Here is a 25,750-nt window from a genome sequence, read left to right on the forward strand (position 1 = left end):
ACTACACACACACACACACTCAACACAACTGAAGAAATTTTACACATTGACAGGCGGCCAACACACTCTCCCATAGAGTGTATTGGCACACGGAGTGAGCCTTAAAGTATGCTTCAGCCATGTTTCATTTCACAATTTCTACCAACAATGAAATTTCGTACTTTGTGATAAGCTTCTCGGATTGTGGTTGTATATGCTCGCTTTCAGTCTGTATAGTGTTTACACCCCTGATTGACGTGAAACGAGAAGTAACAAAAAAACGTACCACGAATCAAAAAAATATATAAAATAATTTAAAAAAAATAATTATAATTATTAAAGAAATAATAATAAAAAAAAATGAAATTCTAAGGCCATCTAGTAAATACCCTGAAGAGAAAAGAAGGCATAAGAAGAAAATTTGAGAAAATCATAACAAACCCGTGTGGCAACACATATTTCGGAAACGAAAAATAAATTCAAGTCGAGTCCAGTTGTATGGCAAAATCGCAAAGAGCCAATTTGAATTCGAAACCAAAAAGCAAAAGCGATGCGGTTACTGTGAATGAATTGTCATTGTCGTACTGCTCGCTAACTTCGTTGTCGTCTACGTATCGTCGTGAGTGTCTAAGTGAGTGTTATTTTTCCCCCTTTTTCAAAAAAAAAAAAAGAAGGAAAAATTAAAGTGTGGGCTTGCTTCGACAACGACTACAGCTTGGAAAAACAAAATACACACTTTCTACCAAAGAAAATTTCATTAGAAAAGTTAACTAAAAAGAAACATAAAATCTTGAAGTCAACATTTAAGTCGGCTATTTTGTCTTTGTTTTTGTTGCCACGTTCAATTAAAAGTCTTTTCTTGGGATGTTTTCTGTTCTCTGTGTTTTTTGGGAGAGTGTTTGTGCGGTGCTTTATGGGAAAACTTTAACAACTTCAATTATATGATTTGCCGCAAGCAGGGAGGATGTGAGTGTGTATGTGAGAGGAGGCTTTAATCAACTTAACGTTAAGGCCAACCACACCACAGCAAGCCAGCAAGAAGAATAGACCTAAAAACAACAGCAACAATAACAACATCTTCTTCACAAAGGCTATCATCGCCAAAATACACCAACACACACACACACTCATACACTAAACAATACTAACAACAATAGCAACGTCAATAATAAGAAGACTCGTGCGAAATAGAGTCAGCAAACAGTTAGCAGAAGTACCACGCACACAAAGATGAATAAAGCCGAATAAGAAAAGTCATCATTATCATTCACAAAAACAAAAAAACTCAAAAAAAGAAGGAAAAATACGAACGATAGACAACAACAAATGAAAGAAGAAATACGAAAATTGTATCTACCTTGTAAAAGCGAGTGCGTATGTTCTAAACACACACACACACCAAACTTACAAGATTCAAACCCCAAATTACACCAACTCCAGCAATCTTCTTGCCTCTGTCACACGGCATCCTTCCTCCAAAACGCGCCTTGTCAAAGCAAGAGAATCAACTCCATGAAATGAAAACCCAACACCAGCACCGCACCGCACCGCATCATTGAAGTGATAAAAACTTTTTCCTCCGCGCTTTTTACTTTGTGCCATTTTTTCGCATGACGAAGAAGACCAGGATTTTTTTTAGCAAAATACAACTTTAAAAAAAGATGTAAAGCAACTTGGCCAACAAATGGAAGAGTGAACAATATGCCATTGGACTGTAGAGAATTGAGCCAAGAAAGGATCTTAAGAATTTATTCTTTTTTTTTTTTTGATACACAGAGTGCAAAAAAGTGCTACAATTTTAAAGTTTTACCTCAAAGGGCGTCCAAGAGAACCACAGAAATCAAAAGCAAAAACTTAAGAACTTAAAGGATAATTCCTGAGTGTTTTTTTGTTTTCTTTTTCAACTGAAGCAGGTACACACACACATATATATGGATAGGCATTTGGAATTCTTTTTCTAGTGAACTTTATTTACCATAAAGAAAAAGTTGATATATGATGGTTTTTGCCAAATGCATGTTAACCAAAAGGATTGAGATATAGGCCAAGCCGCAATATTCAACTGAGGACATGCATGTTGTAGAAAAATAACGCCTTTATCTTCAGTGATGGATGGATGCTTTAGCAAAAAGATTTAAAAAGTTAAAATCTTTGACGATACTTGAACAAGAGGTTGTTTTTTAAAATGTTAAGAAGGATATTAAGTTTTACAGGATTAAGGGACGATAAGCTTGATCAGGCTCTCATAAGGTGGTCACTTAACTAAAACGCCGTATAACGATTTCTTAACTTTCAGTGTTTTGGTCCTTAGATATTAGTTTAAGTTTTGGAGTGGTATTTGAAATATTTCAAGGCTAGTGAGTTAGTAAAATCTTGGTTGAGGTAGGTAGCAATCGCAGGGAATAATGTACGAAGGGACAACAGAACTGTAGGATAATGGACGAAAATTGACAAAGCCAGTAAGGAAAGGCACATCCAAATCTTAACCGATTTTAATGAAATCTGGCACACATGTTAAGATCAGTAACAAAACAATCCGAACAAAATTTTGTGCAGATCGATTACAAATTGTGTTTATTACAGCCTTATAACTGTAAATCGGGCGATACATATATATGGGAGCCATATCCAAATCTGAACCGATTTTTAAGAAATTTAGAAAATATGTTAGGATCGGTAATGGAACAAACCGTGCCCAATTTTGTGCAGATCGGTTGGAAATTGTAGCTACTACGCCTATTTAAATGAAAATCGGGCGATACATATAAAGGGGAGCTATATCTAAATCTGAACCGATTTTTATGAAATCTCGCACACATGTTAATATTCGTAACAAAACAATTTCTGCCAAATTTTGTGCAGATCGGTTGAAAATTGTAGCTACTACGCCTTTTGAAGTGCAAATCGGGCGATACATATATATGGGAGCTATTTCTAAATCTGAACCGATTTTGATAAAAATTTTACAAGTATGTTGAGATCAGTAACAAAACATTCTGTGCCAAGTTTTGTGCAGATCGGTTGAAAATTTTAGCTACTAGGGCCATTTAAGTGCAAATCGGGCTATACATATATATGGGAGCTATATCTAAATCTGAACCGATTTTGATGAAATTTTACACGAAGGTTTAGATCGGTAACAAAACATTCTATGCCAAGTTTTGGGTAGATCGGTTGAAAATTTTGGATACTAGGGCCATTTAAGTGCAAATCGGGCGATACATATATATGGGAGCTATATTTAAATCTGAACCGATTTTAATGAAATTTTGCAAATATGTTAAAATTGATAACAAAAGAATCCATGCCAAATTTTGTGCAGATCGGTTGAAAATTGTAGCTACTACGCCTTTTGAAGTGCAAATCGGGCGATACATATATATGGGAGCTATATCCAAATCTGAACCGATTTCCGTAAAAATCACCTGTAATGTCTAGGGTCAAGAGATAATCCTTCCAAACAAATTTCAAGAGAATGGATTTACAAATGGGCTTTTTATTGCAATTTTACTAAAAATCGGACGATATATATATAAGGGAGCTATATCTAAATCTGAACCGATATCGAGCAAACTTCACACATATTGTGGTAGTCGTAGAATAAAGAGTTGTGCAAAATTTTGGCAAGATTGGTCAATAAATGCGCTTGCTGTGACTCTAGAAGTGGAAATCGGGCGATATTTATACATGAGAGCTATATATAAATCTGAACCGATTTCTATGAAATTCACCAGTAATATTAAGAATGTTAAGATATAACCTCCTGCCGAATTTCAAGAGAATTGCTTAACAAATGAGCACTTTATTGCATTATTACTGCAGATCGGACGAATCGGACGATATGGGAGCTATATCTAGATAAGGTTAAGTTTAAGTGGCAGTCTTCCATCAGACTCACTCATTGTGATCCCACAGGAACAGAAGAACGAAAATGTCTTCTAGTTCCGATCGTTGAACCATCCATGTATCTTTAAAAAAAACCCAATAACTTGCGAATGTTGATATTTGCTAAAGCAAAGAAATGAGAGCATAAAGTGGAACTCCTTCTTACTGCTAGTGCGACATACACACACACACACAGAGAGAAGCTGTTCTATAGTCCCTTCTTCCTCGAGGGCCCTACAGCTTCTGCAAAAGTCGTTGCTGGCAACCTTCAATCGGTCAGTGACCTGTCATGACAGACACAATGACTGAGACATCTATTCTAGCCAATGACAGCAAAGCCGTAAACCTCTTCAAATCTAGATTAGGCCACATAGTTTTGGAATTCTCACAGCTCCCTCTTTATGACCATCTTTGATTCGTTGTCCTTCGGGCCCGGTCCTCAAAACTTAGCTTATATGTCGCTAGAGGCATACCCACAGATTCCAGTATCCCAGGAATGCGTAGGGTAGTTGCGAGTCTCGCAAGCTCGTTCGCTTTACAATTTCCTGTGGCCCGTAGTTCCAATCGGTTCTATCAGGAATAGTAGTTCAGTACTTTTTATCAAACAACGGCCCAGGTAGGGTGTAATTCACTTTGCCTGGAACATTGGACATTGTCTCAAGGATAACACAGTGTTCGAAGCCGCCACATGACCAAAAAGAAAGCTCCCATAGCCTTACGGCAGTGGTCGCAGCAATTTGTCTAACCACAATGGACATTGGACTTTGTCTCAAGGATAACACAGTGTTCGAAGCCCCCGACATGACCAATGAGAAAGCTCCCATAGCCTTACGGCAGTGGTCGCAGCAATTTGTCTAACCACAATGTCTAGAGGCATGAGATGTAGCATTACATTCAGTGCATTAGATGGTGTCGTCCTCGGCGCGGCTGTGATGCACAAACAAGCCATCCTTTGGATCCGGTTAAGTATTGAGCAGTAAGTGGACTTTTAAAGAGCAGTCCACCATATCACAACACCATATAGCATTATAGGTCTGACAACTGCAGTATATACCCAATGCATGACACGCGGTCGAAAGCCCCAACTGTTGCCAATGGCTCTCTTGCAGGTGTGTAGGGCCTTTCATGCCCTTTTTATTCGAGGGAGAATTGAATTAAAGCTTCTAGGAACCAAACAAGGACGATCGAGAGACCGGTTTACATGGGAGCTATATCTGGTTATAGAGTAATTTTGGACAGCATTTGGCACAGTTGTTGGAAGTCGTAACAGAACACTGCATGCAAAATTTCAGCTAAAACGGACAAAAATTGCGGCTTGTAAGGCCTTTAGAAAGGAGACCACTGTAGCGCAGAGGTTAGCATGTCCGCCTATGACGCTGAACGCCTGGGTTCGAATCCTGGCGTGACCATCAGAAAAAAATGATCAGCGGTGGTTTTCCCCTTCTAATGCTGGCAACATTTGTGAGGTACTATGCCATGTAAAACTTCTCTCCAAAGAGGTGTCACACTGCGGCACGCCGTTCGGAATCGGCTACAAAAAAGAGGCCCCTTATCATTGAGCTTAAACTTGAATCGGACTGCACTCATTGATATGTGAGAAGTTTGCTCCTGTTCCATAGTGGAATGTTCATGGGCAAAATTGTTGTTTTTTTTTTAAGGTCTCAAGAAATCAAACTGGGAGACCGGTTTATTTGGCAGCTATATCAAGTTCTTGACCCATTTGGACCGTACTTGGCACAGTTGTTTAAAGTCAAAACAGAACACTATGCGCAAAATTTTTTTAGCAACTCGGATAAAAAATTCGGCTTGTAGGGGCTCAAGAAGTAAAATCGTGAGATCGGTTTATATGGGATCAATATCAGGTTATAGACCGAAGTAGATCGTATTGGGTTGCCTAAAAAGTAATTGCGGATTTTTTAAAAGAAAGTAAATGCATTTTTAATAAAACTTAGAAAGAACTTTAATCAAATATACTTTTTTTACACTTTTTTTCTAAAGCAAGCTAAAAGTAGCAGCTGATAACTGACAGAAGAAAGAATGCAATGACAGAGTCACAAGCTGTGAAAAAATTTGTCAACGCCGACTATATGAAAAATCCGCAATTACTTTTTGGCAACCCAATATTTGACCCAGTTGTTAAACGTCATAACAGAACACTTTGTTCAACATTTTAGCCAAATCGGACAAAAAATTGCGGCTTCCAGGAGCTGAAGAAGTCAAATCAGGAAATTGGTTCATATGGGAGCTATCGCTTCGTCTAAAGGATATATAATCATGGAAGTCACCTTAGCGAGAACATCAGAAAAAATGTTCATCGTTGATTATGCCCTCCTAATGGTGGCCACATTTGTGAGGTACCATGCCATGTAAGAACTCCTCCCCAAAGAAGTTTCGTACTGCGACAATCCGTTCGTACTCGGCTACAAAAAGAAGGTCCCTTGTCATTGAGCTTAAACTTGAATCGGATGGGGCTCATTGATGTAGGAGAAGTTGGGCTCTGTTCTTCAAAGGAATATTGATGAAAAAAAATTAATTATTGTAAATTTAGTTGCAAGCAAACGTACGAAGAAATTTTTGTACTCTCCACCATAGGATGGGGGTATACTAATTTCGTCATTCTCTTTGTAACTCCTCGAAATATTCGTCTACGACCCCATAAAGTATACATATTTTTGATCGTCATGATATTTTAAGTCGAACATGTCCGTCCGTCTATCCGACCGTCCGTCCGTCTGTTTGTCGAAAGCCTGCAAACTTTCGAAGGAGTCAAGCTAGCCGCTTAAAATTTTGCACAAATATTTCTAAGTAGTGTAGGTCGGTTGGAATTGTCATTGGGCTATATTGGTCCACCGATCTGGGATCTTGACCTCGTAGGCCTCTAGAGGCCGCAACTCTCATCCGATTTGGCTAAAATTTTGCATGAGGTGTTTTGCTATGATTTTCAACAACTGTACTAAAGATAGTTCAAATGGGTTTATAACCTGATATAGCTTCCATATACCCCGATGTGAGATCTTGACTTCTTAGGCCTCTAGAGGGTGCAATTCTCTATGATTTGTTTGAAATTTTGCATGAAGTATTTTGTTATAAGTTTCCAACAACTGTATTTAGAATGGTTCAAATCGGTACATAACCTGATATAGCTGTCATATAAGCCGATCTGAGATTTTGACTTCTTAGGCCTCTAGAGGGCGCAATTCTCTATGATTTGGTTGAAATGTTGCACGAAGGGTTTCGTCATAAATTTCCAATAACTGTGGTAGTTATGGTTTAAATCGGTCCATAACCTGATATAACTGCCATATAAACCGATTTGAGATCTTGAATTTTTAGGCCTCTAGAGGGCGCAGTTCTCTCCGGTTTGGTTGAAATTTTGCATGAAGTGTTTTGTTATAAGTTTCCAATAACTGTGCAAGTTATGGTTTAAATCGGTCCATAACCTGATAAAGCTGTCATATAAACCTTTATTGGGTCTTGACTTCTTTAGCCACTAGGGGGCGTAATTATTGTCCGATTTGGCTGAAGGTTAGCATGAGGTGTTTTGTTATGATTTCCAACAAATGTGGTAAGTTTGGTTTAAATCGGTCCATAACCTGATATAGCTGTCGTATAAACCGATCTGGGATCTTGACTTCTTGAGCCACTAGAGGGCGCAATTCTTATCCGATTTGGTTGAAGTTTTGCATCAGGCGTTTTGTTATGAGTTTCCAACCTCTGTGCTAGGTATGGTTCAAATAGGTCTATAACCTGATAAAGCTGCCGTATAAACCGATCTGGGGTCTTGACTTCTTCAGCCTCTAGAGGGCGCAATTTTTATCCGATTTGGCTAAAATTATGCGTGAATTGTTTTGATGTGACTTCCAACAACTATTTCAAATATGGTTCAAATCCGTCTATAACCTGATATAGCTGCCATATAAACCGATCTGGGATCTTGACTTCTTCAGCCTCTAGAGGGCGCAATTGTTATCCAATTTGACTAAAATTTTGTAGGAAGAACTTTGTTATGACTTCGAACAACTCTGTCAAGTATGGTCCAAATCCTTTCATAAGGTAATATACCTCCCATACAAAATGATTCCCCCAAATATACTTCTTGAGCCTATAGAGGGCGCAATTGTTATTTACTGAAATTTTTTACAAAGACTTCTCCTATGATTTTCAGCATGCGTATGAAATGGTTTATAATCTGATATTGCTTTCATATAAACCCATCTCCCGGTTTTACTTCTTGAGCTCCTATAGGGCGCAATTTTTATACCATTTGGCTGACATTTAGCATGGTCTCCAGCATCTAAACAAAGTATGGTCCGAAACGGTTTATAACCTGATATGACTCCAATAGTATGACAATTTTTATCCATTATCCTTTGTTTGCCTATAAAGAGATACGGGGCAAAGAACCATGACAAATGAGATCCACGGTGGAGAGTATTTAGATTCGTCCAGCCGAATTTAGCACTCTTTTACTTCTTTTTCTTTGTGGTGGTGATTAATGTAAACCCAATTAAAAGTCAATTTAATTTTCCAGCTAATAACCCAATCAATGGAGCATTTCTTTATTGCATATCATTTCTGCTAATTGCATTCGATATCTGAAGCAAATTGTAATGATTCAGCATATCACTATTCTTAGATATTTTTTTTTATACCAAAAATATTTTCCCATGACTTTCACTTTTGTTTCTTCATCTGCTATGGATATTATCAGAAATTTTATTTGAGATGGTGTTATTAAGCAAATGTGTTTCTTTTTTCCTGTGTGAATTCACATTTTTGTGATATTTTGTGTTAACTTAAAGTAGCAAACATTTAAAAATGCCAAGAGATTTCTTAGGACGAAATGCGAAATACGGGAAATTGCAAAATCATTCAACCACAACAGGATCTACTTGCTAACGTATTGTAATACAAAGCCAAGACATATCTACAAACACACAAATAAACACCGAATTTTCCTAAAGGCCAAAGGCTTATAGCCAGAAGGATACATGGGTAGGGCCTTTTCAAAAAGAGGCCTTTTTTGCTAGCCAATTAACCTAACTCTACATATGTAAACTTCTCCCCATTGAGATGTCGCACTGCGGCAGTCCATTCAGACTCTGCGTTGAAAAGGAGGTTCCCTATCATTGAGCTGAAGTTTTAATCGGGCAGTTCTCATAGATATTTGAGAAATGTCCCCCTATGGCTTAATGGAATGTTTATGGGGAAATTTGCATTTGCATTGCTTATGCAAAGTCCTATAGCCAGAGTGATGAATCGCTTAGGCCTTTCTAGACAGGCTTTCATTGTGAAGTGCCTATCTAGCAATGTTACAATAGTCACTGAATCCCAGCGGCCGCGCAGCTCTTAGTGAGACAACCTTTTAAATGCTAACTTTGCCCATGAACATTCCACTGGGAAACCGGACCAAACTACTCACATATCAATGAGTGCAGTCCGATTAAAGTTAAAACTCAATGAAAAGTGGCCTCCTTTTTATAGCCGAACCGGAACGACGTGCCGAAGTGCGACACCTCTGTGGAGAAAAAAAAATTTTTCTGATGTTCTCGCCAGGATTCGAACTCAGGCGTTCAGCGTCATAGACGGACATGCTAACCTCTGCGCTACGGTGGCCTTCGCAACCTTATAAGGCTAGAGAAAACTCCCATTTAATAAGACGTTCAGAAGTCATCACTGTAGCTCCAAATGTTTGGGAAATCTTGACATAACTTTCATATATGTGAAGAAGTTTATGCTCCCCAACCTTGTCATAGGTGACCCCATACAAAAAATTAAGGCTTTCAAGATAATATTAAAAGTCCCATGCTTGCGCCTTTTTTATAAGGCCTTGTCTTGCCACACCTACCAATTTCCCCCCCTTTGCCTTTTACTCCCAGTACATGGCTTTGTGCCATATATTACTTACTCCCCTCACTCCCTCTCTCTCTCACTCCCTGCCCCCTTTGCCCCTCATCCCCGAGTGGGTGTTTGTTCATTCTTATTTGAAATCTTATGGATTATTGTTAACAATTCCTATTTCATTTCCAGCTGCTTTCATTTCGAGTGTTTTTTTCCATTCTACTTTCTCTCACTGATTTTATGGCGTTTCAATAGCATTTTTGGTATTTTCATATCCATTCTGACCCCTTAAGCCATTCCTCCATATTTTGGGCATTATTGATATTTTCCACCCAATTTTTTTTTTTTTTTTGGTTTGTTGTTGCCATCATGTATCCCACTTGCAATAGTGTCTTCCCCTAGGTGAGTGTTAATCCTAGAGTGAGTGGGTAAGCCTTTGGCAAGAATATTTTCGACACCCACCAAACCTAAGGCAACAGAGGCAGTGCAAATTCAAAAGCATCGATAGCATCAGCAGCTGAAATACACACCAATGAACAAATCTATGAATGCATTAAAACTCCAAAAACCAATCGTGTTTACGTAGCATTCTCACCAATGGCTAAAGGAGTAGTGAGCAGGGTTGCCAAGGAGAAAAAAATTTTAATTAGTAAAAAAAAAAATTCTAAGCATGATTTAAAATTTAAGACAAAAATCGGTTAATCTTGGCGAAAACACAGTGGTACAAAATGCAAAAATTATATCACTCGCTTATAAACCTAGTTCCCGATTAAACATATTTAGCCTCTAGAGGGCGCAATACGAATAAGAATTGACTGAAAGAGCACTTAGCACTTGCACCAGTGCTTGATGGAGTAGCGAACAGAACTGCCACTGATAATATGTTTATTAATTATCAAAAAAGCATTTCCTATATCATTGCCCAGATTTCGCAGCTAACAGACACCAGCACTTAGGTGGGACACAATACCAGATTGGAACTGGAATTGCAGTGCTACAAAATGTTCTCTTAAATCGATCTCTCAATTAGATTGTTAAGCCTCTAGAGGGCGCAACTTAAATGTGAAACCAATCAAATTTCCTTAGCACGCTTACCAGTTGCAAACAGAGTTGCCATTGGGAAAATTTTCTTTAAGTATCAGAAAAATTATAAAAATTTTTGATTTTGTGTTTTTTGTTGTCACTTTATGGAAGTCAGAACAAAACCCCTCTTCCAAAATTTAAGTCAAATCGGAAAAGAATTGCGCCCTCTAGAGGCTAAAGTAACCAAGATCCGAGATCGGTTTATATGACAGCTATATCAGGATATGAACCGATTTAAACCATTCTTGGCACAGCTATTTAAAGTAAAACAAAACTCCTCATGCAAAATTTCATTCAAATGGAATAGGAATTGCGCCCTCTAGAGGCTCAAGGAATCATGATCCGAGTTCGGTTTATGTGGCAGCTAAATCATGTTAATATCAGCCAAAACGGATAAAAATTGCGCCCTCTAGAGGCTCAAGTAGCCAAGATCCGAGTTTTTTTATATGACAGCTATACAAGATTTTAAACCGGTTTGAACCATTCTTGGCACAGCTTTTAGAAGTCAAAACAAAACAACTCGTGAAAAATTTCATCCAAATTGGATGAGAATTGCGCCCTCAAGAGGCTCAAGAAATCAAGATCCAAAATAGGTTTATATGACAGATATACCAGGATATGAACCGATTTAGACCATTCATGGCACAGTTAATGGAAGTCAAAGAATGGAATCATTTGCAAAATTTCAACCAAACCGAATGAGTTTTGCTCCCTCTTGAGGCTCAAGAAGTCAAAATCCTAGATCGGTCCAGATCGCAGCCGATTTTGACCATTGTTGGCACAGTTATTGGAAGTCGAATTAAAACAAAACAATTCATGCAAAATTTCAGCCAAATCAGATAAGAATTGCGGCCTCTAGAGGTTTAAGAAGTCAAGACCCGAGATCGGCTCCCATAACAGATTATGAACCGATTTCGACCATTCTTGGTATAGGAAACAAACCACGTCATGTTAATTTTAAACCAAATAGGATAAGAATTGCGCCCTCTAGAGGCTCAAGAAGTCAAGACTAGAGCTCGGTTTATATGACAGCTATATAAGGTTATAAACCGATTTTAACTATTTTAGGCACAGCTAGTGGAAGTCATAACAAAACTTACTAAATTCTCTAATATCAATGAGTGCAGTCTAGTTAAAGTTTAAGCTCAATGATAAGAGGCCTCCTTTTTTATGCCGAATCCGAACCGCGTGCCGCAAAGCTACACCACTTGTTAGAGAAATTTTAACTTAGAAGAATACCTTACAAATGTAGCTAGTATCAGTAAGGGTATATCCACCGCTGAAAATTTGTTTGACGTTCACTACACAGTTTGAACCCAGGCATTCGGCGTTGTAAGCGGACATGCTAACCTCTGCGCCACGGTGGTCTCCAGTCAAAACAATCCATTTCGTGCAAATTTCCTCTAGAGGCTGAAGAAGTCAAGATCCTAGATCGGTTTATATGGTATCTATATCAGGTTATGTACCGATTCATATTTAGCACAGTTGTTGGAAGTCATAACAAAACACCCAACTCACGATTTCAGCCAAATCGGATAAGAAATACGCCCTCTAGCGGCTCAAGAAGTCAAGATCCAAGATCGGTTTATATGGCAACTATACCAGGTTTTAGACCGATTTCGAACATATTTCGCACAGTTGTTGGAAGTGATACCAAATCGTTCGATAATTGCGCCCTCTAGAGGTCAAGAAATCAAAACCCAAGATCGGTTTATATGGCAGACAATTCTTAGCGCAGTTATTGGAAGTCGAAGAAAAACTTCCTATGCCAGTAATCGGCTTGTTGTTCACTGTAAATACTAAAAAAGTTTCCCCGAAAAAGAAAATCTAAGTTAGGAATTTCGTGCTACTAACAAAGCCCTTAATTGTTTTCCATGCCACACTTATGTGTGTGGTTCATGCCACGAGAGAGCCGGGCAATGACATAGGAAATGCTCCAACGGCTCATCGTTCTCCCCACATGTTCTACACATGCCATACTGGATGCACCGATTTTGCATAAATGAGCTCGAAGTCCTTTGAGTTCAGTTATGATACCGAGAGCTATAGTGACAACCTTCTTACCTCCATTAAGTAACAGTCTCGCCTTCTCATGATCCAGATCTCCCCATAGGATTTTCGCTGTCCAACCGTTTCGGTGTTCAAGAGTGTTACATGCATGTTCATCGACCACGCCCATAACTAGGACAGCGTCGACCCAAAAGGCTTCTGGTTTATTAAGCTTATTGACGGAGCGGGCCCGATTTAGCCACTAAGGTAATAGTGTCATTTAAAGGCCCCTTGACTTTTAATAGAGAGAACGGTATATAAAGCAGCTATATCCCAATTAAGACCGATCTGGATCATATTTGGCGCTGATGTCGATGGACTTTACACAGCTCACTTTGTCGGATTTTAGCCAATTTGGAGCCTTTTATGGCCCCAAAACCTTGAATCAAGGGACCGGTATATATGGCAGCAATATGCAAATGAACTTCAAAGTAGACCATACTTGTCAAGAATAGCGAAGGGCCTAACACAACTCGCTGTAGCAAATTTCAGCGAAATCGGGTTTTAAATGAGTCTTTTATGGACAGATTGGTCAATATAGCAGGGACGTCGCCAGGAGGGAGTGCTATAGGGACAGAGCCTCCCCACCAAAACAAATCTCTATTATTCGAATGTCATGCAAGTCAAGCTCTTGCAAATTGGCCAAACAAATAAAATTGGATATCATCTCACGGTAGCGTTTACTATTCACGATGCACATTACGACTCGCATCATCTTTGAAGAAGTACGGTCCAATGATGCCACCAGCCCATAAACCGCACTAAACTGTGACTCTTTCGGATGCATTGGTAGCTCTTGCAATGCTTCGGGCTGATCTTCACTCCAAAATCAATAATTCTGCTTATTTACGTATAAATTTAGCCAAAAATGAGTTTCGTCGTTAAAATGGAAGAAGACCGCGATGAACTTTCTTAACAGAGTTCGCATTTTGATAAAAATTAATAAATAATTTGCAAGCGTTGCAAGACTATTCGTGGTTAAATTATAGACCAAACTGAAGATGTTTGACAGTGAAACAAAACACGAAACGTGGGTGAGCTGTTTGAATCAGTGTTGCCTAAAATATAATACCTTAGAGATCACCCTTTATTTCTGTTGGCGGTCATAGGAAACGTCATCTTGTAAGATTTCAGCCAAATCAGAGAAGAGTTGCGATCCCTAGAAGCTTAAAATGTGATGACGATCAAGATTGCAAAATTGCCCATGACCGATTCAAGTTTTAAGCTCAATGATAAGGGACCTCCTTTTAAATAGCCTAGTCCGAACGGCGTGCCTTAGTGGAACACCTTTTTGGGGAAAAGGTTTTACATGGAGGCCACCGTAGCGCAGAGGTTAGCATGTCCGCCTATGACGCTGAACGCCTGGGTTCGAATCCTGGCGAGACCACCAGAAAAAAACAAAAAAAAAATTCTGCGGTGGTTTTTCCTTCCTAATTCTGGCAACATTTATGAAATAGTATGCCATGTAAAACTTCTCTCCAAAGAGGTGTCGCACTGCGGCACCCCATTCGGAATCGGCTATAAAAAGGAGGCCCCTTATCATTGAGTTTAAATTTGAATCGGATTACACTCTCTGATGTGTGAGAAGTTTGGCCCCTGTTCCTTAGTGGAATGCTCATGGGCGGAATTTTGCATTTACCTAATTAGAACACGCTCGGCAAAAGGGGCCTAACACAACTCGCTGTAGCAAATTTCAGCGAAATCGGGTTTATGGACCCAACACCTTTGACAGGAAGATTGTTCAATATGGCAGGGACGTCGCCAGGAGGGGGGGGGGGTCTATAGGGACAGAGCCCCACATCTCACCAAAAAATCCCTCTTTTATGCTTGTTAACCCGTATACATGTTTATGATTTCTTTGTAGTGCTTAAATGCCCCCCCCCCCCCATCTTCTAAATAAAGTCCAAGCTACGTCTCTGATATTAGCTACATTCAAATATGATCAGCCCTAGACCATGCTCAGCATAGATATATTGTAATCCATCGCATCCAACTGCACCAAATTTCTGCGAAGTCGTTAAATATGCGCGGCTTTTATGGGCCTAAGAACTAAAATCTCGTGATCGGTATATATGGCTGCTACGTTCCATTTCAAAATACAGTGCAATATGAACCATGGTCGGAGAATAGCCAAAAGCCTAACGCATTTCACTGTGAAACGCATTTTCAGCGAAATTGGGTAAATAAATGTTCTTTTTAAGAGTCCAAGCCTTAAATTGGTAGATCGGTTTATATGAAGGCTATATCATGTTATATCTGCCTGCCTATGGTCTAAAAAAAATCTAGGCAATGTTTCAGACGGCGTTCGGGTGGGCCGCATCTTATATAACCCCCACAATGGATCGCATTTGTCAAGTACTTATTGGTTTCTCTTAATAGCAGGGAACTAAAAAAGGATAATGGGAGGTCTTAAATAGAAATTCCCATGGGTTTTTTATACACTTGGAATTGCGTCCTCTAGAGGCTGAAAACGTATATTCAGGAGATTGATTTAAAAGGGAGCTACATCAGGTTTTAAACCGATTGGAACTATACTTTGTCAAGAACATTTCGGTTTCACTTTATAGGAAGGAACTAAAAAAGGATAATGGAAGGTCTTAACTAGAAATTCCCATGAATTTTTTATATACTTGGAATAACGCCCTCTATAGGCTGAAAACGTATATACGGGAGATTGGTTTAAAAGGCAGCTATATCAGGTTTTAAACCGATTGGAAATATATTTTGTCAAGAACATTTCGGTTTCTCTTTATAGGAAAGAACTAAAAAAGGATAATGGAAGGTCTTAACTAGAAATTCCCGTGGATTTTTTATATACTTGTAATTGCGCCCTCTATAGGCTGAAAACGTATATTCGAGAGATTGGTTTAAAAGGGAGCTACATTAGGTTTTAAAACGATTGGAACTATACTTTGTCAAGAACATTTCGGTTTTTCTTTATAGGAAGGAACTAAAAAAGGATAATGGAAGGTCTTAACTAGAAATTCCCATGGATTTTCTTTACACTTGGAATTACGCCCTCTATAGGCTGAAAACGTATATTCGGGAGATTGGTTTAAAAGGCAGCTACATCAGGTTTTAGACCGATTGGAACCATATTTTGTTAAGAAAATTTCGGTTTCTCTTTATAGGAAGGTACTAAAAAATAATAATGGGAGGTCTTAACTAGAAATTCCCATGAATTTTTTATATACTTGGAATTGCGCCCTCTATAGGCTGAAAACGCACATTCTGGGGATTGATTTAAAAGGCAGCTACATCAGGTTTTAAACAGATTGTAACTATACTTGGTTCATCTTTTGGAGGTCATGGGAAAATTCATCGTGCTAAATGTGAACCAAATAGGATAAGAATTACACCCTCTATAGGCTGAAGAAGTGAATTCGGTATGACAAAATTTAAAAATCAACAACGACAACCCTGTTGATGCAGCCCTAACTAGAGCAGTATCATCCAGGGTATCATGTTTCGATTGTGAAAATTACCGGAAAAATGCCGAATATTGAGGATAGTTACTTTGGCGCACAATCAGCCACCAAGCACACACACACACACATATACATGCCATGCTAACTCTCATTTGGTGGTTAAACTGTGAAACGGAAACTTCGTTGCTACTTAGCCACTGCACACAGGAGACTAAGCGGAAGCAATCACATACACTTACGCTTAGACGTACATTCACTCGCGCGCACACACACACACACACACACACACACACACACACACAGCCAATAATAGATTGCACAAGGAAATGGGGGAATTCTAATGGTCTTTAATAGTTCCTGGGCAGACAATATGGCCATGAAATGAAATTGAAATGGAAATCTTATTCAAATTTGAATATTAAGAAAAACCAATTGGTTTGAGCATGAAATGGATGATTTTGAATTTCTAGGTAATTGGTGGCATTTTAATAGGTTTCGAATATTTGGTGTGTGAGAGAGAGAGAGAGAGGTATTGGATGTTTTTCCAATTAATTCAATGTTAATTTTTTTCTTATTTTGAACAGTAAAACATTTTTGCGAGTTAAACTAGTAGAATGGGCCCTCTAGCGATGGAGTTTGTAACTATTTTGTATTAATTGAGATTCCATTGCAGGATATTTTGTATTAAGTGATTCCCTTTGATTATGTTTTGCAAAATTTAAGAATAAATGCAATACCAGTCATTCAGAAACACTTAAAACGCTTTAAACTCAACTTCTAGGTGGGCCACCTTATAAAAAAATGGCCTTATATGGGTTGCCCAAAAAGTAATTGCGGATTTTTCATATAGTCGGCGTTGACAAATTTTTTCAACGGCTTGTGACTCTGTAATTGCATTCTTTGTTCTGTCAGCTATCAGCTGTTACTTTTAGTTTGCTTTAGAAAAAAAGTGTAAAAAAGTATATTTGATTAAAGTTCATTCTAAGCTTTATTAAAAATGCATTTACTTTCTTTTAAAAAATCCGCAATTACTTTTTGGGCAACCATGACAGTCTCTACAAATTGCAAATTTTGCCCATGAACATTCCATTAAGGAACAGTGGCAAACTTCTCACATATCAATGAGTGCAGTCCGATTCAAGTTTAAGCTCAATGATAAGGGGCCTCCTTTTTATAGCCGAGTCCGAACGGCGTGCCACAGTGCGACATCTCTTTGGAGAGAAGTTTTGCAAGGCATAGTACCTTACAAATGTCGCCAGCATTGGGAGGGGTAAACCACCGGTGAAAATTTTTTCTGATGGTCTCGTCAGGATTCGAACCCAGGCGTTCAGCGTCATAGCCGGACATGCTAACCTCTGCGCCACGGTGGCCTCCTGGCAGTCTCAACAGTTTGGCTATATATTTTTATACCCACCACCGACGGAAAGGGGTATATTCATTTTGTCATTCCGTTTGCAACACATCGAAATATCCATTTCCGACCCTATAAAGTATATATATTCTTGATCAGCGTAAAAATCTAAGACGATCTAGCCATGTCCGTCCGTCTGTCCGTCTGTCTGTTGAAATCACGCTACAGTCTTTAAAAATAGAGATATTGAGCTGAAATTTTGCACAGATTCTTTTTTTGTCTAAAAGCAGGTTAAGTTCGAAGATGGGCTATATCGGACTATATCTTGATATAGCCACCATATAGACCGATCCGCCGATTTAGGGTCTTAAGCCCATAAAAGCCACATTTATTATCCGATTTTGTTGAAATTTGGGACAGTGAGTTGTGTTAGGCCCTTCGACATCCTTTGTCAATTTGGCTCAGATCGGTCCAGATTTGGATATAGCTGCCATATAGACCGATCCTCCGATTTAGGGTCTAAGGCCCATAAAAGCCACATTTATGGTCCGATTTCGCTGAAATTTGGGACAGTGAGTTGTCTTAGGCCCTTTGACATGTTTCTTTAATTTGGTTCAGATCGGTTCAGATTTGGATATAGCTGCCATATAGACCGATCCTTCGGTTTAGGGTCTTAGGCCCACAAAAGCCACATTTATTATCCGATTTTGGTGAAATTCGGGGCAGTGAGGCCCATCGACATCCTTCGTTAATTTGGCTCAGATCGGTCCAGATTTGGATATAGCTGCCATATAGATCGATCCTCCGATTTATGGTGTAAGGCCCATAATAGCCACATTCATTATCCGATTTTGCTGAAATTTGGGACAGTGAGATGTGTTAGGCCCTTTGACATATTTCTTCAATTTGGTCCAGATTGGTTCAAATTTGGATATAGCTGCCATATAGACCGATCTCTGGATTTAAGGTATAGGGCCCATAAAAGAGGCATTTATTGTCCGATTTCGCCGAAATTTGGGACAGTGCTTAGTGTTAGGCTCCTCGACATGTTTATGCTACTCGGCCCAAATCGGTCCAGATTTGGATATAGCTGCCATGTAGACCGATATCTCGATTTAAAGTCTTGGCCCCATAAAAGGCGCATTTATAATCCGATTTCACTGAAATTTGACACAGTGACTTATGTTCGGCTTTTTGACATCCGTGTCGTATATAGTTAAGATAGGTATGAGGTATATGAGTATAAGGTATGAAATTTTCACCGAATTTTGATGAAAGGTGGTTTACATATATACCCGAGGTGGTGGGTATCCAAAGTTCGGCCCGGCCGAACTTAACGCCTTTTTATTTGTTGATAATCTGATACGACAACCTTTTCTTAGTCATAGTATTTGATTGTATACTCGAAATATGAATAACAGAGTATCTTTTCATTCCAATTAAATCATAAAGCGATCCCTTTAAAACCACAATCCTCTTCCTCATTAAACCCACAAATTTTATGACTCGTTTATTGTGTTTGCATAGAGCAGGGGGGTTGCGTAGGGAAACATCTCCTCATATTACAATGTTTTCCTAGAGCTGACATAACTCATTTGACCTTCATTATCTTGTTGACAGATTTTGTGTTGGTGTTTTTGTGTGTGTGTGTGTGTGTGTGTGTGTGGGTTTTTTTCTGCAAGGGTCCAATTAAATTGTTTTCCCCCATGGCCAATTGTTTGCTGTGGTTCGTGTTGTCATAAATCAATGACAAACAGAAAAAAAAGGCGAACCACTAAAAATCTGATGAAATTACCTGTCAGGATATTTGCTGCTGATGCTGATGCTGCCATTTCAACAACAATTCTTATGAAAATTGTTGTTGCCATGTAATTCCATTCAAATCCATCCACAATCCACATCAGTTGTCGTCTAACATTTTGGCTGGCCATCATCGTGCTGTGGTCAATTGAAATTCATAGCAAAACAGTGGATTGATTTGCATGTCAGGCTCTTCATTGTGTGGCAGTTAGTAAACCCCAAAATGCAATTCATTGCCTCCAAAAAGCCTAAACATAGAAATTGAGTTACATTGCATTTTTAGGGGCCCTTTAGGGGTATAGCAGGACAGACAATGATGCTGGTCGGTCGTTTAAAATACTTGTGTAAATTGATTCACTCATAAATGCATTCCCCAGCTATATGTTGGGTGGCGGTGGGCCATTTGGACCATAGTACAGCTGGCATAGTAGACGTGACTATGCCAAGCTCTAGAGGATTTTCATAAATTTTTAGGAAATTTTGATTTTGTAGGGGTACGCTGCACACCTCTTCTCCCTGTGGACAATGCCATGAATTGGCTAAGCTGTTTGGTTGAATAAGAAAAATTTTTCATGTTACTGATAGTAAGCGCAAAAATGAGCTATGATGGGGTAGACATGAAATGATGATTGAAGAAAAATTTTCAAAAATTTGTTATGGAAATATTTAGAGGGGTATTTAATAATCTCGCATTACTGATGGCTATGCCGGTCTATGTATACTCGCTAAACGAATTTTCAGTTGTGGTTTATATGGACCGATGTATCAATTTATGGACCGATTTGGATTTAGTCTACTATGGGTTGCCCAAAAAGTAATTGCGGATTTTTTCAAAAGAAAGTAAATGCATTTTTAATAAAACTTAGAATGAACTTTAATCAAATATGCTTTTTTACACTTTTTTTCTAAAGCAAGCTAAAAGTAACAGCTGATAACTGACAGAAGAAAGAATGCAATTACAGAGTCACAGGCTGTGAAAAAATTTGTCAACGCCTACTATATGAAAAATCCGCAATTACTTTTTGGGCAACCCAATAGTTGTTCATGGTCTGTCCGTCCGTCTAATGTACTCACTCAACAGCCTTCAAAAATTTAGATATTGAGCTGAAATTTTGGCGCAAATACGCCTTTTTGCTGCACGCACCTTAAGTTCTTGAATGGGCCAAATCGAACCATATTTGGATATAGCTACCATATAGACCGATCTCCCGATAAAGGGGCTAAGGCCCATAAACGCTGCATTTATTACCCGTTTTCGCTGAAATTTGGAATAGTGAGTTGTTTAAAGCCTCCTGAAATTCGACCTAAATATGATTTAGATCGGGCTTTATTTAGATATAGCTACCATATAGACCGATCTGCCGGTTAGGGCTATAAGGCCCATAAATGCCCGATTTCGTTGAAATTTTCAACAGTGAGTTGTTCTAAGCCTCCTAATATCAGACCCAAATATGGTTCAGATCAGACCATATGTGGTCTGAAGCCCTTAAAAGCTTTATTTATTACCCGATTTCGCTGAAATTTGTAGCAGTGAGTTGTTTTAAGCCTCCCGACATCCGACCCAAATATGAATCAGATCAGACTATATAGATATAGCTGTCATATAGACTGATCTTTCAATTTAGGGTCTTAATCCTATAACCTGTATAAAATATGATCGAGACCAGCTCCTATTTAAATACAACTATGGATATAGTAGTGGAGTTATAATAAAATAGGATGATTATTCTATCCTTGGTGGTGGGTATGCAAAGTTCGGTACGGCCGACTTTAACACGTTTTTACTTGCTAATGTTATACTCGTAATCTACTCTCGAATACTTTGCAGTTGGATCCCTTATTGGCATGATCGCCCAATATGCCTTGGGCCGGTTTTGGGCTCAGACTGCCCCCTTAGTACTTGGATCCAATTTTTAATATCATATTCCTACTCTACTCCCGAATAGCGTTTTGTTCTTGGGTGGTACTCTTGGTGCGGTTTCGGGCTCGGAGCGGCCAACTGGATATTTGAACAGAATTTTCAATATCGCATTCGTACTCTACACCCCAATACCTCTTATCTCAGTCCCATATCGCCATGATCGGTCCACCTTTTCTTTGGGTGATACTTTTGAGTTGGTTTCGGGCTCAAGGAGACAACCTGTATACTTGAACCCAATTTTTAATATCGTATTCATAGTCTACTATCCAAATACCTTTTATTTGAGTCCCATATTGTTGCGATCGGTCCACATTTATTTTTCGGTTGTACTTTTGGGGTCAGGGGGAGGGTCTGCCCCCTTCTAAAAATTTTGTAGCCTACCATTTGGGGTTTTAGGCTCATAAAAGCCACATATATTATCCGATTTAGCTGAAATTTGGGTCAGTGAGTTATGCAAGGCCCTTCGACATCCTTCTTCAATTTGGCCCAGATCGGTTCTGATTTGGATATAGCTGCCACATAGACCGATCTCTCGATAAAAGGCGCATTTATTGTGCGATTTCGCCGAAACTTGGAACAGTGAGTTGTGTTAGGCTCTTCGACATTTTTCTGCAACTTAGCCAAGATGTTTTGTTTGCACGAGATGTTTTGTTATGGCTTCCATAACAAAACTGTGCTAAGTATGGCGCAAATCGGTGTATGACCTGATATAGCTGCCATATAAGCCGATCTGGGATCTTGACTTCTTGAGTCTCTAGAGGGCGCAATTCTCGTTCGATTTGAATGAAATGTTGCACGTGGTGTTTTGGTATCACTTCCAACAACTGCGCTAAGTACGGTTCAAATCAGTTCATGTTTTGATATAGCTGCTATATCAACCGATCTTGGGTCTTGACTTTTTGAGCCTCTAGAGTGCGCAATTCTCGTTCGATTTGACTAAAATTTTTCACGTGATATTTTGGAATCACTTCCAACAACTGCGCTAAGTATGATTCAAATCGGTCCATGTTATGATATAGCTGCCACATAAACCGATTTTGGGTCTTGACTTCTTGAGCCTCTAGAGGGCGCAATTATTATCCGATTTAGCTGAAATTTTGCACGAGGTGTTTTGTTATGACTTCCAACAACTGTGTAAAGTATGGTTCAAATCGGTTGATAATCTGGTATAACTACGATATAAACCGATCTTGGGTCTTGACTTCTTGAGCCTCTAGAGGGCGCAATTCCTATCCAATTTGACTGAAATTTTGCACGAAGTGTTTTGTTATGACTTCCAATGACTGAGCTAAGTATGGCGCAAATCGGTCCATGTTTTGATATAGCTGCCATATAAACCGATCTTGGGTCTTGGCTTCTTGAGCCCCTAGAGGGCGCAATTCTCTTCCGATTTGATTGAAATGTTGCACGTGGTGTTTTGGTGTCACTTCCAACAACTGCGCCGAGTACGGTTTAAATCTGTCCATGTTTTGATATAGCTGCTATATCAACCGATCTTGGGTCTTGACTTTTTGAGCCTCTAGAGTGCGCAATTCTCGTTCGATTTGACTAAAATTTTTCACGTGATATTTTGGAATCACTTCCAACAACTGCGCTAAGTATGATTCAAATCGGTCCATGTTATGATATAGCTGCCACATAAACCGATTTTGGGTCTTGACTTCTTGAGCCTCTAGAGGGTGCAATTCTTATCCGATTGTAATGAAATTTTGCACGAAGTGTTTTGTTATGATATCCAATAACTGTGCTAAGTATGGTTCAAATCGGTCCATAACCTGATATAGCTGCCATATAAACCGGTCTTGGGTCTTGACTTCTTGAGCCTCTAGAGGGCGCAATTCTCACCCGATTTGGAAGAAATTTTGTACAACGTCTTCTCTCATGACCTTCAACATACGTGTCTAATATGGTCTGAATCGATCAATAGCTTGATACAGCTCCCATATAAAACGATCTCCAGATTTTGCTTCTTGAGCCCCTACAAGGCGCAATTCTTATCCGAATGAACTGAAATGTTGCACAATGACTTCTACAACGTTCAGCATTCATTTTTGGTCCGAATTGGACTTCATGTAGCTCCAAAAGCGCAACAGCTCTTATTCAATATTCTTTGTTTGCCTAAGAAGAGATACTGCACATAGAACTCAACAAATGGGATCCATGGTGGAGGGTATATAAGATTCGTCCTGACCAAACTTAGCATGTTCGTACTTCCTTTTTAGTATTTTAGAGCATTATCCATCGAAATCGAACCACAAATGCAGATTTGACATCCCGAACGATTTTTCGAAATGCCGAGGTGAACAACTTTAGCGGTCGGCCTTAAGACGCCCGGACCGACTAGGGCCTTGAATTTTTGCACATGATCTCGAAAGCACCTCAGTTTTAATCATTTAAAATTTCAAAGAATTATCTCTAGGCCATCGTGGCGCAGAGCTAAGCATGTCCGCCTATGAAGCCGAACGTCTGGGATGCAAAACCCGGCTTGAACACCAGAATCCTTTTTTTTTTGGCAGCTTTGGTTATCCCCTTACCAATGCTGGCTACATTTGTGAGATATCCTGCCATATTTAATCTTCTCTGCCATGTAGAGTCGCTATGCGGCACGCCATTTTGAAGCGGCATAAAAAAAGAGGCTCATGATTATTGAGCTTAGATTTTAATTGGACTGCACTCTTCGATATGAGAGCAGTATCATCAGGACTCGAACCCAAGCGTCAAGTCTTAACTTCCATTAAAAACCTTATTTTCTCTACAGTTCTTTTGTCCAATATTTCCTTAACGGCTTCAATGCCTAACTCAGTTAACGCTTTGTCTTTTATTTGCAATTTTCTCCTCATTATAAAGAAAACCAAAAAAATTCGCTAATGAGGAATTTGCTTAAAGTGCCTGAAAACATAAAAATTAAGACAAAACAACAAACTTTTATTGAAATTCTTTACCAAGGATGTGGGAGATTCAAAGCTTTCCTTTTTTTTTGGCAGTAGATTAACAATTTTTTTCCTTCATCAGCAAAAAAATACAGAATAAAAAGGATAAGTAAGAGGTCCTTGGGCTAGGTCCTCGTTTACAAAAGCCGTATATAAATGAATTAAGGAAAATTCAGCGGCAGGACATATATAACTGAAATTATATTCTAACTGACCTCATTGATTATTTGAAATTTATGTTAAAAAATTGGTATCCTGGAGACAGGCGCTCACTGCCGCTCTCTGCCTCTCTCTGTCTCTCTCTCTCTCACCCTGTCTAATACTATTTCTCAGGATATATTTTATTGCGTTGAATTTTGAAATTATGCCAACTTTTCTTCATTTTACTTTACCGCCCTTGAATTCCATAGAATTTTCTTGGGGAAATTTATGCAAAGGAAAAAACAAAAAAAAAAACTGAAATGAAAACCCCAACGCATATTTCATATCATTCATAACAATTTTTTTCTCAAGTTTTTTTTTTGCTGGTTTTTTGTGTGTTCTTCTCCATAACATTTTGTTGTTTTTATTGTCTTATGATAACACACATTTTCTCTTCAGATTTCAACATTGGCATGGCATTCCATTATCATGGACCGGGCCGAGATCTATACGCCTGTTTGCTTTTGGCCTTCCTCCTTAGGAATACCATTACCATAATTTTTACAAAAAAAAAAAAAAACTTGCACTTGTGTGTGAGTTTACGTTTGCAGAGCATAGCATAGCTAGCATGGGCTAGGGTAAAAGGATATAATTTAAACCATTTGTGTACCCCCCCGCCTCCTCCTACTACTCACTTGACAAACTGATTGGAGGGAGAGAGAGCATTGGAAAAAAAGGGCAAACCAAATTCATAAGGATTGATTTTCCTTTGGCCCGGCTAGAGACAAATGAAAATTAACCAAATTCCCTGCCACTACTGCCCACATGCTCATCTGAGTTGAAAATAAAGCTGCCGCCGTCACCACTGATGATAGGGCAGCCGCCGCCAACAATTGCCTAGGAAGACTATCTCAAAAAAAAAAAGAAGCACAGTCATTTTTTATATTTTCTGAAGGCGTTATCATAGAGGCATTTGTTTATCAGTAGATGCGTAGGGCTTTGGTGGTTGGGCAGGGTATTGTCAGCCCGCCACAAGGAGCAAACCAGCCAACCTACCAACCAAATTGAGTTGCTCACAAGGCAAATGACAAATAATAATAAATTATGGCAAACTCTTAAAATAACACAAGCACCATAAGCTGGCACTTAAAACAATCAAATGATCTTACCAAAACGCCTGTCATTTATGTGCCTTGTTTTGCCAAGCAATGGCCAATATTCTCTTAATCCTAAGCCAACCATCACCGTCATAGTTAAATAAGCTTCAACGACAAAGAAAACATGTAAAAAGCGTGCTACCTTCGGCCGGGCCGAATTTCAATTCAATTTCATTCCAATCGAA

At 39.0% G+C, this 25,750-nt stretch overlaps 1 protein-coding gene across 21 annotated transcripts in view; it reads left to right on the forward strand.

Moving 5' to 3' along the window:
* The window catches only part of LOC106089068 (small conductance calcium-activated potassium channel protein), a 965,076-nt gene that overhangs the window by 445,560 nt on the left and 493,766 nt on the right, over nucleotides 1-25,750 (forward strand). The window contains exon 1 of one of the 21 annotated variants that reach the window (XM_059367781.1): nucleotides 254-610. The exons of the other annotated variants lie outside the window; for them this stretch is intronic. The gene's annotated coding sequence lies outside the window, so the exon portion shown is untranslated. Of the gene's footprint in view, nucleotides 1-253; nucleotides 611-25,750 lie in introns of those variants that run through there. 21 annotated transcript variants of the gene reach the window in all.

The sequence above is a fragment of the Stomoxys calcitrans genome, chromosome 4, assembly GCF_963082655.1.
Source record: "Stomoxys calcitrans chromosome 4, idStoCalc2.1, whole genome shotgun sequence".
NCBI classification, from domain to species: Eukaryota; Metazoa; Arthropoda; class Insecta; order Diptera; family Muscidae; genus Stomoxys; species Stomoxys calcitrans.